Source organism: Sciurus carolinensis, chromosome 7, assembly GCF_902686445.1.
Source record: "Sciurus carolinensis chromosome 7, mSciCar1.2, whole genome shotgun sequence".
In the NCBI taxonomy this organism is placed as follows: Eukaryota; Metazoa; Chordata; class Mammalia; order Rodentia; family Sciuridae; genus Sciurus; species Sciurus carolinensis.
The window spans coordinates 6,896,162-6,914,840 of record NC_062219.1 but is presented as its reverse complement, the minus strand read 5'-3'; the positions used below and the strand labels follow the sequence as shown (position 1 = coordinate 6,914,840).

Below are 18,679 nucleotides of genomic sequence, written 5' to 3'. Positions count from 1 at the left end.
TGTACGCAGGCGGATGTCGCTGGAGAAAGTAGGTCCCTGGGGGCATGGTCTTCGGGATATTTTGTCCCTTGCTCCTCATTCTGTCTCTGCTTCCCAGCTGCCACAGCTGAGGGGCTTTCCTCCACCGAGTTCCTTCACCATGATGTTCTGCTTCCTCTCAGGCCAAACAATGGAGTTGGCTGACCATGGACTCAATCCACTAAAACCGTGAACCCCAAATCAATTCTCCTCCTCTCAGTTGTTCTTGTTGATATTTGGGTCACTGACATGCAAAGCTGACTAACCCTTATCCTTATACCGAGGACACCTTGGGAAGTTGTTAGAAGCAAAGGAGAATCATGCTGTCAGCTTGCTTCCAGCAGCACGGGGGAGTCTGGTGTCCGGATGTGTGAGCCTGGGGAGACAGCGCAGGGGTGTCCCACGGAAGGCTACGTGGGAATTCTCTCTTCCAGCCTTGCAGCTTTTCTCAGAAGCCTGAGATTATGTGAAGAACAACAGCTAGAAGAAAGAACATTTCCGCTGGAAAAGATACCCCGGTTTCGTCTGGAGTTGTTGTGCAGTCTACTGGGCCCTAAGAGGACACCATGGGGATGTCTCCGCCAGCTAGAGCTTGGCGAGCTGTCTCCGTGTGTCCCCACGGGGGTCCACAGATGGCTCCCCCGCCTATGGTTCTCAGATTGCTTCAGTGTTTTTTTCTTTTTCAGCTGAGAAAATCTGAGTTTCTCTAACATCCACAGATAGTTTGGACTCATCTAATCAAGCCAGAGCCAAACAAGCAATGTTTCAAATACCTAATGGTAAGGGTGGTTCTTTTTTGATTGCTACTGAATCTAATTGAACAGCGTTATGAATTGACTGAAATGGAATGCTAAATCACCTGAATCTGCAATAACTCTGCAATCCTATTCCACATTATTTTTCTCCTACTATAAAATATTCTAACGGAGAACAAACAAAGGAATAATGCCATTTTTGCCTGTCTTTTTACAAGACAAGGTAATCCCATTTTTTTTCCTTTCAGCATATTGAATAAGTAATGTTTTTTTAAAGGACCAAACCCTTGCCTGTACCTTAACACAATGTTCTGTGATTAATGCATGTAGGATTATTCTGGAGATGAAGAACTAATATCTACCTGAAAGATTAAGAAGCAAAATATAAAGAAATGATACATTGATTTTTTTTTTCTTTTTTTTTTGCTAAAGAGGTCATTTGTTAATGTGGGTGAATTTTAACATTATCTTATGTCCATTTAGTCAGCCCTCTTGATCCATGGGTTCTGCATCCCCGGATTCAGATTCAACCAACTGCAGACTGAAAACATGCCCAGTTTTCCAAAAAGGGAAGAAAGGTCCCTCTGCACAGAACGCGTGCAGACTTCTTCTCGTCTGTGTTCCCTGTGTGATACAGGACGACAACTGTCACAGCACTCACATCGCATCAAGTATTGCAAGTCATCCAGGGATGACTTAAAGTACGTGGGAGGAGACACAGGTTAGAGGCAAATAGGACACGGGTTACATAAGTGGCTTGAGCACCTGCAGACTTTCGTGGCCTGGAACCAGGCCCAGAGTTAGGAGTCAGCCGCCCACAGACTGTGGAGAGAGGTCACGTGGGGAGGGGCTGGGGAGGGAGCAGGAGGCAGAAGGTAGCCACGTCCTGCAGGAGGAGGGGTCTGGAACGGAACCAAGGGAGCCAGGAGCGCGCCAAGAAGACTCGTGGGCAGAGCGGCGGGCAGAGTGTCATGGAGGGGGCAGAGGGGAGGCTGAAGAGCAGCAGGCAGTGTCCGTGGGTGGGGCGGAGGGGACGCTGAGGCGGGAGCAGGTTTGCCAGGAGAAGGGAGGTGAGTCTGGGGTTGGCCAGCAGCCCGATCAGGACCAGGATGGGTTCTGCAGGCCAGGAGGAAGGGTTGAGGCCCAATTCCAAGAGTGTGGGAGGCACTGAAGATGTCACAGACCACAGGGACTTGGTCCCCTGTATATTTTATAAACAAGCTTACTTAGAAATGAGTTTTGGTTTGTAGAGGAGCTGGGAAGACAGCACCGGTTCTCAGACCTTCCCTGCGTGTCAGTACCTTAGGTGACTGTGGCGCGTGTCTCGGAGTCCTGTAGGGTTCTCACCGTGTGGAGAACGGTAATGACCCGGTAATAATGGCCAGCGTTCATCAAGCACTTGCTCTGTCCAGGGGCTGTCTCGAGGGCCTTATGTGTACCACTCGTGAGCCCTCACACCATCGCCATGAGCATGGGGAGTACTTTTACCCGTTTCACAGATGAGGACACGGGGCGTGGAGAAGAGAACGAAGCCAGCCCGTGCCACACACCAGTCGGAGGGGAGGCCGCTTCCAAGCTCATGCGGAATGGTTCCCAGCCTGGGCTCTGGGAGTGCAGGAGGAGCTACCTAGGAGCTGGAAGGCCAGTTAGAGAGCCACCCTGGGTCAGGGGAGAGGGGTGGGATCTAGGGTCTGGTGGAGAGAGTAACAGGGCCACTGCTGGGCTGCGCACTGGGGAGAGGAGGAAAGCAGGCAAGGGGACATCTATGCCGATGTCCCGAGCAGCTGACTGATGGCGGTGGTTCCCTTTACTGAGGGAGGAAGAGTGGGAAGAGCAGACAGGAGGCACAGGAGCACTGAAGTTGTGGGTCTGTGAAGCACCCCGCTGCAGCTAGGAGGAGAAAGTGAGTGTTTGGAGAGTAGAGAGCGACCAGCCAGGCGGCCACCGAGAGCTCAGGGAAGTGGAGGCAAAGGGATCGACGGCTGGACTTCATCCCACGTCTATCTCAGACCAATCTGGAACTTTCCAAGAACCACAAGAACTGTTCTCCAACTGCTGTCCCCAGCCTGCCTTCTCTCCTGATCCCTGTCCCAACCCTGGCCTTTCAGGGGAGGAACGAGAAGAGTGAGCCGGAGGGAGAGTAAGAGAGGGACATTCAGGCTGGGTGTTGTGGTGTGGATGTGAGGTGCCCCCAAAGCCCCTGTGCGAGACAATGCAAGGAGGGTCAGAGGGGAAGTGACTGGGTTAGGAGAGCCCTGACCTATTCAGGGACTCAATCCCTGAGGGAATTAACTGAGCGGTGTATCTTATATCTGTGTGGTGGGGTCTCTGGGCTTCCCGATCACCGTGGGAGCTGCTTCCCTCGGCCACACTCTTCCGCCATGATGTTCTGCCTCTCCTCGAGCCCTGAGGAATGGAACTGGCCTTCTGTGGACGGAGACCTCTGCATCTGTGAGCCCCACATAAGCTTTTCCTCCCCTAAGATTGTTCTGGTCAGGTCTTTTAGTCACAGCAGTGGAAAAGCTGCCTGAAACACTGGAGAAGACACCGGTCAGGCAGAGAAAATGACAGCATGCCAGGTGAGCTGAGTGCCGTGAAAAAACCCATCCCTGAACTATACCAACTACTTCCTGCTGCATGAACACCACAGAGGAACAGGGCAAGAGGGCTGCAGGTGGCGGCCAGGACCCGCCCTCCCTCCTAACAAGGTAGCTCACTCCCTTCCTGTACCCACGTATCCATAAAAGGCAACAATATATTTTTGCCTCAGATTGCTACTGGAATTCAGTGGAGTAGTCTTTTTCAGAATTTATTACTAGCTCCTTGGGTCTCTCATTACATGGCCACGTATTTGATTTTTTAACGTCACCGGTTAAGTTGTTTCCAGAATGACCTTCACAGAGTCAACATGCATGGATACTGTTGCATGGAACTTACAGATTTCAAATCTACCCGGTAACTCTGCGAACAACTAATTCCATTTAAAAAATATTTGGGGAATGTAAATAGATGTACGAGAAAATCACAGATAATAAAATTGTTGTCAGGGAAGAAGAGATAAGAAATACATGACAGAAGGCAAAGGATAAACATGAGAAATAAGTGGATGCAAATTCCAGAGAGGAAACAGTCGGAAACAGACAGCCTGAGGTCAGGCGAAGCCACGGAGCACAGGTCAGTTCCACTGGTTTGCCTGCAGGAGTGGGAAGGGCAGGGAGCCCACCGTGGTAAGGTACAGAGGGCGCCTGGTGGACATCCCCGGTGGCGTTCCCAAGGACACGCAGGGTGGGAGAACTCCAATTTACCATATAATTGTTGAATCCGTGCGGTAATTTTAACTATGAAGTGGTGACAAAATGATTATATCCATGCTTCTATTCTGTGTCAGACAGAATAGCACAAAGCCTCGCACCCCTGCATTACGGGAGCATCCAAGGACGTGTCCTGTCTAAGTGCGGTGACACTGGAGAGGCGCTCCTGGCAGACCCTCCCGCCGGCACACAGCCCACAGGAGACGCTTCAGGGACCCCCCATGGGACTCAGGGGGCGGCTCTCATCCAGACGAGGGCTCGGGAGCTGAGCTGCTCCAGCCCAAGAGAAACCCGGTCGCAGAGCCTCCTGTGACATGGTGGGGTGTGACCGGGTTTCCTGTCACCGTGACCCTGCCTTGTCCCTTTGCTCGCTTGCCACCTGCCACACCGTGCAGTTAGCCTGGGCTCCTCCCGCGGGAGGAGTTCTCACAGGACCCCCGTGGGGGTGTCTGGATTTCTGACAGGACGGCCCAGGACCACTCCCTGGGGCCCATGGCCAGCACGGCCTCTGCAGGGCCCGGCCCGGCGCGGCGCTCTGTACCCTGTGCTCAACCCGTCACGGCAGACCCAGGTCAGTCAAGATGCCAGGGCACGACATCTGCCCCTTTGTGGCCAGAGTTAACGTGCAACAGGATTCGTCTCCTTCGTGACAATTTAGGGGTTCGTCACGCAAAAAGTGGAGAAGGCGTCAGTTTACGGAGGGAAAGTGGAGGAGGAAGAACTTCCCAGGCCACTTCTGTGGGCTGCCTCCTGCTGCCTCCAGGGCTCACTTGGAACCCCCGTCAGCGACCTCCTGAGCCGGGGCAGCCTGTCGTGAGCAGGAGGTGAGCAGCGCATGCTGGAGGACACCCTGCCTGTGGGCCTCCACGAGTGTCCATCCCCACAGAGCTGTCGCCGCTCCCTCTGCGCGTCTCACAAGTGAACAGCAAACGTCCTTCTGCGTTAAGCTCCAGGGGCCAGCTCTTCTGCTCCTGCAGCCAAAGGCATTTGTTCTGGAAGGCCTGGGTCCCTGAATATCTTTAGAATCCACCTTTCCAGGCAGTGAAGGCTCACTGAGGAAAGATCACCAGCACGCCTGTCCAAGGAAGAAACATGGGAGCCAGACCCCGGGGTTGGAGATGGCGACTTGTTCCTGGGACACAGGAGCTGACCACACATCTGGGCTGATGAGCCCGAGTCTGAACTTCCTTTGTTCAGAGGATTTGCCTGCCTGCCCACAGGAAGGCCCTCGCATCTCTCTCTGGAGGGGAAAGAGCAGAGGAGACGGTGACTCTCCAGACGCCGAGTGTTAAGGTCTTAAGGCTCCCCTCCTGGGAGCTGCCCTCAGGCTGTTGTGTGGGGATCTCATGATGCTCTGTGCATACGTAAGACCTGTCCCCTGGTCACGAGTGTCCTTGAGCTCTCTCTAAACACGCTCACACACAGAGCAAGGGTAGTCAGATACTCAGCTAAAATGCATGCAAGACTCTGCCTGTGCTCCTCTATGTACAGGAAGGCACTATAGCTTTAGCTTTCACCAGGATCTTAAAGGCATCAGTAATCAAAACAGAGCTCCTAAGTAAGAACCACCGTTCCATCAGCTACTACTACAGTCTCTTGAGGAAAAGGACATTGTCCTAAAACCTACACAGTCTAGCGTAGAGCTCGACATACAGTAAATGCTCAATCAAAGAACAGATAAATGAGTTGTGTTGTCCTCCGTCTATGCTCTGTGACTTGTGCCTTGGGTGAATGAAATAAGTATGTGACATTTAAACATAAACCCATAAGCCACATGCTCATAGGAACAGATGCACACAAGAAAAACATATTTATCAGTATTAAATTCTGATAAAATTCTATATTAGGAAACACATACAATTGTATGATAAAATGGAAAATAATTTTGTACATCACAACATTTACTGTGAGGAAGAGCTGAGAACCACAAACAGAGAGATCAGTGTGAGCTATCTACTTAACATATGGGCTTAGTTACATTCAACACTCATTTTGCATTTGGGCATTTTAAATTTTAAGAATTTTAATTTGTCTTTTTAGCCACAAGAGGCTAAGTCAAAGCCCCAAACGCACACATACTTATGAGTGCTTTTCTTTTTCCAAAGAATAATATGGGATTTTTTATAATATCTATTTTCAAATGACAGGCCATAGATTTGTTAACTCACCCAAGAATTGTTTTCCTTTGGCAGCTGGAGGACAGTGTGGGGTGTGAGCTAAATTGCACTTTGCAAAACACTAAGATGAAGCCCCGATCCTGGGTATCGAGGAATATGGCTTGCTTGGAAAGAAGGTCTTTGCAGATGTAGTCAAATTAAATGAGGTCCTTAGGGTGGGCACTGATGCAGTATAGCTGGTGTCCTCATAAGAAGCGACAGAGGCACAGAGGGAAAGAAAGCCACGTGACCAGAGAGGCAGCTGTTGGAGGGATACAGCCACAAGCCCAGGAATGCCAAGGTCCACGGTGACACCAGAAGCTGAGAAGGGCGTGTGGCCTATCTTCCCAGCCCACCTGCATCCAGACCTCTGGTCCCAGGATGGTGAACTGACACTAACCGGTGGGTCTGTGGTTTTCTTGCTGGTTTGCTCTTTGGCGGTCCCAGGCAACTAATGGGGTGAGCCATGGCGCTCCTCCCGTGCCCACGACCCTGCTCCAGAGATGCCGACTCTCCTGTCACTACACGAAGCTGCTCGACGGGAGAGGGAGAGGATGGACCGAAGAAGGTTCAGTCACAGAGGCTGAAGCAGCTGAGAAGAGCATCCTGTTAACTCTAACTGCTGTTTATCTCCATCCACAGGCTGCTTCTCCGATTTACGCCAGGAATATTGTTTCCATGAAAACTGGCTTCCTCCAGAGCCTGGCGACTCAAGAGCCCAAGAACCGCCTCCCCTCGCTGGAATTACCCCGGCCCTCGCTTGGCGGAGGCGCCTTGGACACAGTATTTGAAAGCAGAGAGGCCTCGGCCTTTCCTTGACCTGAGGTGGGCGTCCACAGACGTCACAGAGCCGTCCCCCTGTCACCCTGGACGGGCGCGACTGCCTTTGGTGGAGGTGGAGGCCGCCGGCTCTCCTCCAAACCGCCCCTCAAGCTACCTCAAAGTCTTTTCTTGAAAACTGGGTTTTCATTTGTTCTTGGGAGGAAAACAATGAAATATTGATGGGCGGGGAATACAAAAAGACGGAGAAACAGAGCTTCTTTGGCATTTAACTGGCTGCACGGGGAAGCGGGGTTGACTTGGATTTCTTCTTGGTCGCACAGGGTTTTTTTTTTTTTTTTTTCTTAGAACAGCTCTGGATATTGATTTTTCAGGTATTTCTGTGGATTCCTGTTTGGGGGAGCCTTTCGGTCCTCACTCAGACGCTCCTTCCTCCTGTCCTGCTCCTGCCTCCCTCCTCTCCCTGCTGGTCAGCCGTCCTTTCCACTGCAGGGTCCCTGGCCCTGGGGCCTTGCTGACTCTTCCCTTCTGGTCCTCACTCACCTGAGCGGCTCCTCCTTTCCCCTGCAGCCCCTGCTCCCAGTCCAAGCTCGCCTGCGACAATGCTGAGCCCGGGATCCCGGGTCGCTGTGGCTCACGCTCGGTGCCCTGTACTTGGCCATGGCAGTTAGACAGGTAAGAGGTGGCTTAGGCACAGTCTCCGCCACCCAGTGTGTCTTCCGTGGTGTCCCCGGGCAGTACCAGCCGATCAACAGAGTCCTATAAAATGTGCCCAGGGAGGGCCCTGGTGTTGGCATGCTCACGTGAGGAGACTGGTGCGATTTCTCAGCAACGACCTCCTGCAGACTCCACCCACGGCGAGGCCTGGCTTTTGGATAGATGAGTGGGAAGGAAGAAAACGTCTCACCACTAGAAGGTCTTTCCGGTATCTCATGCTTTACAGAACAACGTGGGCCCAAGAGGTAAAGAGCACTGTGACCTCTTTACTAAGCCACATAAGACAAACAAGGCCAGGACACCTTAGGGAAGGTTAATGCAGTAGGTCAACTCTGGGTGGCCGGTGGGCTCTCAGAGTGTGGCCACTGTGTCCCCTCCAGAAGTAGCACTGTGAGGGACCTGCTTGGCTGTGAAAAGTGGCATTTTTAAAAAGAATAATTTTTTAGCCACCAATGGACACGATACCTTTATTTTATTAATTTATTTATATGCGGTGCTGAGGATCGAACTCTGCCTGCACATGCTGGGTACGCGCTCTGCCACGGAGCCCCAACCCCGGCCCCATGTGGAAAGTGGTGCGATCGACAGGTGAACGCATGTGCGGAGCTGGACTCAGGGCTGGGCGGAGTCATGGAGGAGTCTCGCAGATGAGCTCACACCTAGGGGAGACCACGGAGGAGGCGAGCAACCTGGGGATACCTCCTTTAAAGGGCAGAGAGACGTGCCTGCAGGTGGTGAGCATTTCCATTCCAGCCCCAGGTGAACCAAGGCTGCGGGGCACTGGGGGCTGTCCTTCAGGGCCGGCTGGGAGGACCACTCTCCCCTGCCTCCTGCTCTGTCCTCTGCACCATCAAGAAGAGATCACAAACCCCTGGGACAAGGGGAGAAACCAGGAAAGGCCCAGCAAACGCAGCCTGTTCCAAGGTGACTGGCAGGGAAGGCCTTTGCTCATTCAATACATATTAATATTTCTATTCTAGAACTTCCCAGGTTCCAGCTATTATTTCGAGAAACAAAGCACAGATGAACTTTCATTCATTATCATTTCATTTCATTATCATTTCCTGCTCCAATTTGTTCTGAAAATTCTGGCAAATGCAACAAAATGTGACAAAGAAGTAGGTACAGATATTGGAGAGAAAATGAGGAAAAGATGGTCTTAACTCATGGGAAATGTCCGAGGAAGCGCTCGGAAACCTCATCCAATCAGAAGTGAGCAAAGGTGCTGACTGTGTACAGATGGAACATAGAGAAGCCAGTTATGGACAAAAGTATCCAAAACAGCCCGATGATGGCCCGGCAGCAGACGCAGAGGCCAACGGAGCAGAGGGGAGAAGCGGAGGTGAGCCCACCCAGCTCCCGAAGGGATTTGTGACGAGGAGTCCACGTTGGAGAAAGGAAAACCAGAAGTGAGGAAGCCAGAGGCCCACACTCAGGAGTGAACCGGGACCCACCTCTCGCCAGTTACAGACTCAGCTCCACAGAGATTAGGGACCCGAAGGAAGGACCCAAACTATGAAACTACTGGAAGAAAACAAAAGAAACAACGAGGACATTGGGACGGGCAGGGACGAGATCCCAAATGCACAGAGAAAAAGAGCAAAGATAGGCAAAAGAAACAGGGTCACATTTAAAAGCTTCTACGTGACAAAGGAAATGATTGCTAGAGGGAAGGCATCAGCATGCAGGGTACGAGGCTCGTAAAGCGCCCGTCTGACCAGAGGTTAGTGCCCAGAACACTGATGGTGCCCCAAACCTCAACAGCAGAAAACAAGTAAGTCGATAAAAATTTAAAAAATGGGCAATAGAATTCATTAGACATTTCTCAAAAGAAGACACAGAAATGGTTAACAGGTATATGGACAAAAGCTCAAAACTACTAGTCACCAGGCAACTGCAAATGAAGCCTACAACGAGAGACTGCCGTCCCTCCAGGAAGAAGGGTTCCTATGAAAAGACTAAAGATATGGAGTGCTGGAGATGAGGAGGAGAAGGGATGCAGCACCGGGTGGGAATCCAGCTTAGCACCGTCTTATGGACAAGAGGATGGAAGTGTATGTTTTCGCAGAAAAGAGTTTCTCAAAAAATTAAAAAGAACTATCACACAATCCTGCAGCCCACTACTGGTTTGTATTCAGAGGGAAGGAAATCGCTAAGGTTAAGAGACACCTGCCCTCTTGTGCTCCCTGTTCACACACCTGAGAGATGGAAGCAACCCCAGTGTCCCTCAACTGCTAAGTGGATCAAGAATGGACATGTGTGCATGTGCTACACAAACACAGTGGAATATTAGTCAGCCAATAAAAAGAATGCAGTCTTGTCATTTGCTGCAACATGGCTGGAACTCGAGGTCATTGTGAGAGATGAAATAAACCAGGCACAGGAAGACAAGTACTGCTTGCTGTCACTTAGGTGGAGCCTAAAACGGTTGATCTCCTAGAGGCTGAGAGCGGATGGTGACCACGACAGCCTGAGAAGGAAACTGGGCAGGGAGGGAGAGTAGAGGCCCATCAGAGCGGCCAGAGTTAGATGGGAGCAGGAAGTTCTGGTGTGCGGTTGCACAGAGGGGGACTGCAGAAGTCTGTGCTGTACTGTACACTGCAAAAGGCCAGAAGTCTCTTCAGAAGGGTGGAACACAGGGCGTTTCATCCTTTTGCCATAAAGAAACTGTGCATGTTTGGGAAAACAGACATCTGTGCCTGACCTACACGTCACACGATGTGTACGTGTACTGAGACATCACACGGCACCCGGACCTCTGTGTGGCTTGTATGTTTTATGTATCAGTTTATGTCTAGGAAAAGGTGTGTCGTGCTGGGGGTTAAACCCAGGGCGCGCTACCTCTGAGTCGCGTGCCCACGCATCGTATTTTATTTTGAGACAGGGTCTTGCTGAGTTGTCCAGGCTGCCCTGGAACTCCTGGTCTTCCTTCCTCCTGCCTCTGCCTCCTGAATAGTTGCAATTAGAGACATAAGCCACCACCCCTGATGCTAGGAAAACCTTTGACCGGAAACGTGATTTTAAATCAGTAACAACCTCTGGTCATGGTGGTGGACACCTGTAATCCCAGTGACTTGGGAGGCTGAGGTAGGAGGATCATGCGTTCTAGGTCAGCCTCAGCAACTTAGCAAGGCCCTAATCAATTCAGTGAGACCCTGTCTCTAAATAAAATATAAAAAAGGGCTGGGGATGATGCTCAGTGGTTAAAGCACCCCTAGGTTCAATTCCAAGTACCAAAAAAAAAAAAACCAAACAAACCATTAAAACAAACATAACCAGCAAGAAAAAACACAAAGGTTTATTAAGCAGGAAAAATGACATACATTGTAGATTCCTGAATTAAAATGCAATTTTTCAAAGATTTTATTCTTCTGCAAAAATATTTCATACTTGGAATATAATTTGTATCAAATCTTAATACCAGTAGTTTGGAAATCTAGCAAAATAAACCCAAAGTAAAAATTGATAAGGATTTGTCTATGTAAAATTAAAGATTTCCATATAAAAAAGAAAAACAAAACAAAGTTAACTATATTAAAAGTCAAAAGGTAAATCAAGAGTTTAAAAAAATTTTGATAACCAAAGACTTTCTATCTTTAATATGTAAAGAGTTCCCATAAATCAACCAAAAGAAGAATACTCAGTGAAGATGATGCTTGAGGACAAGAACAGGGGATACACTATAGCAGAAATATGAATGTCTAAAATTTACCCCCAACATAAGAAGAAGGCTTATGGTTCACAGGAACAACAAAAAAGCACACCCAACCCTTACAGTAAAGATGACCTTCCAACGCACCAACAGGCCAAAGTAGCTGATCCTCCCTGCTATACTGCATGGACTTTTTGTGGTAAGAGATGACAAAGACACATTTTAATTGCAGTACTGGATGATTACTTTTAACTTCAGAAATTATTTTCTATTATATTTAAGACACTGTCACCAGAGGACAACAGTTCTGAAGTACATTACAAGTTGTTTAACTTAGAAAATGCTAATCCTACCAACACTGAAATGCATTGAAAAACCATTGTATTTTCAAAAAGCAAATGAATGACGAGTTCTCCTCATTAGGAAAACCACGTTTTCCTTCCTTCTTTTCACTCTTTTCCTTCCTCTCTCACTCCCTGTTCTCACGGCACATTATGAAAACAGCTAAGTCATAAGAATACAGGCCAGAGCAAAGATTGGAAAATAATTCAAAACCATTAGTCCCCAGACACTTGCAGGAGAAATAAAACTAAATCGAACTCCTATTAAAAAATTAATTGCGGTTACCTTTGGGAATCTTTCTTTCTTTCATTCATTCATAATTTATCAGTGTAATTCTTAATGAGAATTCCTAAGGGGCAATTTACAACAAAATCTTCTCAAACGATACGAGTCTTTCCTAAATCATCATTAGTTAGACGGTGACTCAAATTAGTCAACATCACGTTTCTGAGAGTTTGCCATTTGGTTTCAGATGGAATGATTTTGTTTTCCCATTTGTATTTTCCTCCATTCAGGCTGTTATAACAGCAGACCATAAACTGAGCCAGTCTGAGCAGCAGGAGTTTATTTCCCACTGTCCTGGGCCTGGGAAGTCCTACATGAATGTGCCTGCAGATTCTGTGTCTGGCTGGGGCCACTTACTGAGGGGCCGTGGCCTCTCGCTGCAGCCTCACTTGTTGGAAGGAGCGGACGAGCTTCCTTGGGCCTGTTTCACAAGGGTGCAAACCCCTCATGATCTTCCCACCCCCACAAAGCTCTCACCTCTGACATTATCACCTTGGGGGGTTAGGATTTCAACACATGAATTTTGGGTGTATAAACCTTCAGACCATAGAGATTTAGTTCATGGAGCACAAGTGAAAGAAAAAACAAAAATTATAATGGGTTTTAGCGTTATTGCTTAAAGCACAATGTATTTGAGGACACTTCAAGCTTTGATTTTTAATTCCATGAAGTATTGTATGATATTTAAATATCAAAGAATCTAATTCAGTATTATCATGCAAAATAATTTATATTCCTTGACACATCTCAGTAGCTGGCTAAATCTGCTGTCCAATCACAGCATATTCTGATCCAAGATGTACCTATGAACCTAATCTACATCTATCTATCTATCATCTATTTTCTATCATCTATCTTCCAAAGCAACTTTCCAGACATGATTAAAATTTATGCTAGTCATATGTATCAAATACTGGGTTTTTATGTCAATTGCTCAAGATCTGGCAACAATCTTCCACACAAATAATTGGCTAGAACAAAACTGGGTGCACTTAAATTCAATACTGCCTTGTCTCCCAGAAGCCTCAGTGTTTCTGATGTAACTACTTGAAAATACAAGTGTCGGATGGTTTGGTCTTCCTGTCTGTCTGTTGCTTAGGCCCTGTTAGACATGTTGTATTTCCTTAGAGAATGTTCACATTGAATAGGCCCTAATGGAACATTTCAGTGTGAGAGAGAAATGTTGAGGTTAAAATTGCCAAGAGAGTTGCTCTCTGTGGATTTCTGGGTTGTAAATAACCGGCCTCTCCAGCTCAGTTATTGCTCGGAAGGGAAGCTTCCTCTCTGCATGGACAAACTCGGCCTGACTTTCACTCACCCCTGAGGTGGACGTTTCAGGAGGAGCCGCTCACCTACGCCTTTATTAAAGCAGCTGAGGAAATGAATGCCTGCCATGAGCAAACTAGGACCCCAGGGAACATAGCCAGAGGTGGTCTTTGCCTAGAGTGGGCAGCGGGGTGGAGGAGGTGGTGAGCGGACGCAGGGAGAGGCGCTGACGAAGTCTGGCTTATGCCAGCCTAGGGTGTCCAGGCCTTTAGACTCACGGCCTCCCCGATGTGCACAAGAATGCCTGAGTGGACCAGAAAACGGACCGTCTCTAGCCGGGAAAAGAGGAAAAGAAGAGTTACAAAGTCATGGGCAGGTCCACACTGTGAAGGGGTCACATCTACAGAGTGGACGCACTGATTCCTTAGGCCGAGGTGGCTGCAGAGCCCTGGGTTCTGGTGTGAGCAAACTGAAACCTCCTTCAGACTCTGCCTACCAGCAGCTCACTGAAAAGACAGGAAACTAGCTCAACCAATCACAGGTGGCTTGAACTTCCCACCCGGAGGGTCCAAATGAGGCAATTGCCCGTCTTCAACCAAAGGAGTCACTTCTTTGCACTGCTTTTGAGTTCATTCTATACATTTGCTTTATCCATCTTTAGCAGAGCACTGTTGTGACCCGGGCTGCCCTTTGTATCTGCTCCAAGGAGAGAGACCTTGGTCCCGGGAGCTGCCCCTGAGTCCTGGGAGGCTGAAAATTAATTGCTGCCCAATTAATGAATGGCTGTTTGTCCAAATAAACTCTTGAAGAAAAAAAAACATTTTCGTAGGGGATTGAACTCAGGGGCTCTTAACCATTGAGCCACATCCTTAGCTCTTTTTTATATTTTATTTAGAGATAGGGTCTCACTGAGTTGCTTAGGGGCTCCCTAACTTGCTGAGGCTGGCATTGAACTCACAATCCTTCTGCCTCAGCCTCCCAAGCTGCTGGGATTATAGGTTAGGACCACGGCACCTGGAAACTCTTGAAAATTTTAAGTGCCTTAGTTTATGTCTAACCTCTGTGTTCTGAAGTGTGGCTGACACCTCTCATCTGACCTTTCTCTCAAACTCCTTATTCTTGTGGATTTGTGCTTTTTATTTATTCAGCTTTCTTTTGGTGGGGTTTGGGGGTGTAAAGGACTTCTTGCTATGAGCTCTGGGGATATCTCCTGGAGGAGACCAAATCTTCCCTGGGCTTTAAAAATGAGTAAGATGCAGTGGCGGCAGCGGGTCCCCAGCAGGAGTGGGGGGGAGAGGGAGGCACACTGGATGTTTCCCTCTATGAAAGCTGTGTCCTTCAGTTACTGCCTTTATGAGAGAGAGCTCTTACCCCTTGCGAGAAGAGTATCAAGGGAATTCCTTGATACTGAAAGTCTTAGACTAGATTTTTTTCTTTGATTTAAAAAAAGCTTAAATTAAGCTTTAGATTTAAGTTCATATCATAAATTCATATTCGCCAGCTGGGGACCTAGAGCAGGTGTGTCTGTGAGGACACAGGCCCTCAATGGACACCACATCTGCTGGTACCTGGGTCTCGGACTTCCAGCTCCCAGACCACGAGAAATTAACTTCTCTGATGTATCAGCTACCCAGACCATGGTATTTTGTTATAATACAGCAGCTCTAACAGACTAAGACAGGAGTCTTTTATTTTTTATTTTTATTTTTTTATTATTTTATTGTAAACAAATGGGATACATGTTGTTTCTCTGTACATGGCGTAAAGGCGTACCATTTGTGTAATCATAAATTTACATAGAGTAATGCTGTTTGATTCATTTTGTTATTTTTTCCCTTCCCCCCACCCCTCCCACCCCTCCCCTCCCTCTATACAGTCCTTCCTTCCTCCATTCTTGCCCCCCTCCCTAACCCTAACTCTAACCCTAACACTAACCCCTCCCACCTCCCATTATGTGTCATCATCCACTTATTAGCGATACCATTCGTCCTTTGTTTTTTTGAGATTGGCTTATCTCACTTAGCATGATATTCTCCAATTTCATCCATTTGCCTGCAAAAGACAGGAGTCTTTTAAATGCATGCCATAGACTACGTTAATATTCAAGAGATCGACATTTTTCTCAAGTGGACAAATACTTGAAACTGCACAAAGTTTTGCAAACTAAGAGAACTTGCAAAACACAGAGACAACCAAGAACACTTCAGGAGAGAGGTAAGCCCAAGCCTCCAGCAAGAGCAGGTTTTCTAAGTGGGCTCTGAAGCTGTCCCAGGAAGACGGCAATGTCTACCTAACTCAGACAAGGAGGCCGCACGGAAGCCACTCAGGAGGGGCTGCATGAGACTGGGAAATTCAGCCTCCAGGACTCGGGCGCAGCTCCCTGGGCCAAGGTCTCTCTCCCTGGAGCAGACATGGAGGGCAGAAGGAAGTCCAGGGGACCTCACTCAGTGGGAGGAAGCCCACAGCATGGTTGCCCACACACCATGTCAGATTTGGTCCTATGCCACTCACGCTGGGGCGCCTGATGCTGCAGGCTAGGTTAGCAATCTGGACACAAGAAACAATGGAAAGGGGACGCCTTGAGACTGAAAGTCTTACACTAGATTTTTTTTCTTTGATAAAATTAGCTTGAATAAAAATAAACAGGTTCAAATTCATATGCTACCTTGTTTGGCAGAGTAGCACAGTTGAGCCCTCAACGTCGACTACCGGTACATTCTCACACCGATTTTATGAAGTCCATTTCACACAGAGCTGTGAGAAGGGGTCAGTGTCCCAGGGCAGGGATGGGCGCTGACCCACCTCTCATGGCTGTATCTGAACACTCACTCCGTGAAGTTAATGTGGGAGTGTAGAATTGCACATTAGATGACTTAGCTTTAATGCATCTTTCTCCAGATGCTTAGCAGTTCATTTTCTTGTGTGAGAATGTATGTATGCATGTAGCATATGTGTAGACAAGTACACGTATGTATGTGGTACGTGTATAACGTACACGCGCGTACACATGTCCAGGGTGTATTGCACTCACATTTACACATTTCCATATCTTAAATGCCCAGAGGAGAATGGTCAAGGGTGACAGCAGCCTATTCTCTGTTAGTGGTGTCCAGGGCAGACAGGTATTGAGGCAGGTGGGGTGAGGACATGGGGCTACCTGCTCCAGGCAAGAATTCCAAGCAGGATGTCAATCTTTTCATCCGTGGAGTGGAGGAGGGAAAGGCCCTACGGGTCCTCAGGTGGGTGCAGATGCACAGGCAAAGACTTTGAGCCAAATGACCACTGAGGAAGCACCGCTCCGTGATGAGCCCCAAGCTTACGGGGCCGGTGGGGTGTGTGGGAGTAGGGAGTAGAGGAAATGCAGGTTTTATATGCAATGGAGTGTTTCCTATCATGATAAAGCCTTTGAACTTTATTCTAAAGGCCTGGGGAAACCATCAAAACATTCTCTTGGGACTGGAGTTGTGGCTCAGTGGTAGAATGCTTGCCTGGAATGTGTGAGGCTCTGGGTTCAATTCTCAGCACCACATATAAATAAATAAAAAACAAAAGCTCCTGATGTTAAAAAAAAAATTCTCTTAAGGAAAATGACATAAATTTCCCTCCGAGCCTCACAGCAGAATGGCCAGTGGGAGGGACAGGTTGATGCTGGGAGAATGGTTTGGAGGCTGCTCAGCCTCCTGGTCAGGTGTGAGGAAAGGACATCTGGAGTCCCTGCAGCAGCTCAGGAGGCTGGAAGACAGGCTCAGGAGCGACCCAGCAGGGAGCCTTGACCAGAGTAGTGACAAGTCTTCTAGGTGACATCCTGATGTGGTGGAGGAGGAGTCTGGGAGGAGTAGATGGGGGTGACATTCGCTGAATAAAGAATCTTAGGTTGTCTGGTCCAGGTGGCAGATTGAGTGAATGCATCTAAATCCCCACCACCCCCAGGCCCCACTACAATGAAATAAAAAAGGAATAAATCCAAAAGGATGAAGATTCTGAGAGGAGAGTGAGCAATGCTTACCAGGTAAGAGCTGTTAATCAAATAGCGGAACCCGGATGGAAGAATGGGAACATATGTCACAGAGATGAGAATGTCAAAACCCACCGTGCAGAGAGGAAGTTGAGCAACACACACACCCACCAGGCTGCAGACCCCAGCTGGCCGGGGCACTGGCCACACAGCGTGCAGGCCGGGCAGGCTGAGAACCCTGAAGGTCCAGCAATGAGGATCCCAACCCCCAGTCCACAAAGCCGTACCACGTCCCCTCCCTACTCAGGCTGAGGATGGAGGTTGATTTTCCAAAGTGTTTGCAGAGGGGACCTGGCTAAGGACACCTGGCACTGCTCAGGAGCCTCGGGACTCCCCGGGGCTGGGGAACACAGCATGAATGACTGCGGCCGGCTGGTGACACCTTCGCTCCTCTCTCCTGACTGCGTCCTAGGCTGATGGAGGCAGATCAACCAAGACCTCCCGCCTGGTGGGAAATTATTGCAGCGTCCTCCCTGGACAAACCAATGGCTCTCTCAGCCCCCAGTACTCTGGAATTTGGGTGTGGCCCCTTCCGTCCCTTGTGTTCTCTGGTTTCCTGCTCTAGAGGGATCTGCATTTAACCCGTCCCACCCCTAGGATATTTAAGTCCTATTTGTTTTTTTTTAAACGAATGAAGAACAAAAGAAGACAAAATACCTGAGTTATCCAAATGAAAGACAAGAGATCAAAGGGGACCCAAAACAAGTTAGGGAAGAGTAGAAAAGTTAAAAACAAAGTGACAAAGGCCCATGATACCTGCCGGACCAGAATCCACACCCTTGAAGGGGAAGGACGTCTCAGAGAAAGGCCACTGAGGTCCTCAACACCAGAACCATAATGAAAGAAAATTTAAGAAGCTCAATTTGGAAAACACGGTGGAGAAATCAGAAAAGTAGGGCAAAGGTTAAGCGTAGGCAATAGGAGGCAGATGATTTAAGGAAAGAAAAACAAAAGGTTGACCCAAGGGGTGGGTTCCACAGGCGAAAACGAAGAGGAGGAGGAGGAGAAAATCGAAGAGCTAAATGCAAAGCCTTTCCCAGGACGGGAGGCAGGAGGGTGTGGATTGAAGGAGCTGCTGTAGCCATGGGCAAGAAGCAAGGAGGAAGGCCCGAGCCCAGGACGCACTCCATGTGCACTAACGAAAACAAAGGACAGGAGAGGACACTTCTGCCCCCACATCCCGGAAGCTGAGTGGAGCAGACGTCAGCAGCGAACCCCAAGAGCTTAAGAAGAACGCCTCCAAAATTTCTGGAAAATGACATCTTCCCTGGGCTTCCACAGTTCCCAGAACTACTGACCAAGTTCAGGGTAGAAGAGAGGAAACACGGAGCAACACAGTGCAGGGCAAAGGGCACAGTACACAAGAGGGCGTCCAAGAGAAT

General features: G+C 48.7%; 1 protein-coding gene across 3 annotated transcripts in view; it reads right to left on the bottom strand.

Moving 5' to 3' along the window:
* The window catches only part of Prkn (parkin RBR E3 ubiquitin protein ligase), a 1,199,081-nt gene that overhangs the window by 229,280 nt on the left and 951,122 nt on the right, over positions 1-18,679 (bottom strand). The window lies entirely within an intron of this gene.